Raw genomic sequence first — 279 nt, 5'->3', positions numbered from 1 at the left:
AGGACTCCGAGCACCGGCTGTGGCAGCCAACAACTTTGAGGTCAAGTCAGGACTCCTCAACGTGATCGAGAACAACAAATATCATGGCATGGCTTTAGAGGACCCATTCGATCACTTAGACAGGTTCGACTGCTACTGTGGGTTTTCAAAAACCAATGGTGTGTCAGAGGATGCCTTAAAGCTGAAGTTATTCCCTTTCTCTTTAGGGGATAAGGCACATCAGTGGGAGAAATCTCTACCCAGCGACTCTATCACTACTTGGGATGAGTGCAAGAGAGC

Source organism: Brassica oleracea, chromosome C4 (assembly GCF_000695525.1).
Source record: "Brassica oleracea var. oleracea cultivar TO1000 chromosome C4, BOL, whole genome shotgun sequence".
Classification (NCBI taxonomy): domain Eukaryota; kingdom Viridiplantae; phylum Streptophyta; class Magnoliopsida; order Brassicales; family Brassicaceae; genus Brassica; species Brassica oleracea.
The sequence above is the reverse complement of the archived record's forward strand: the minus strand, read 5'-3'. Positions refer to the sequence as shown.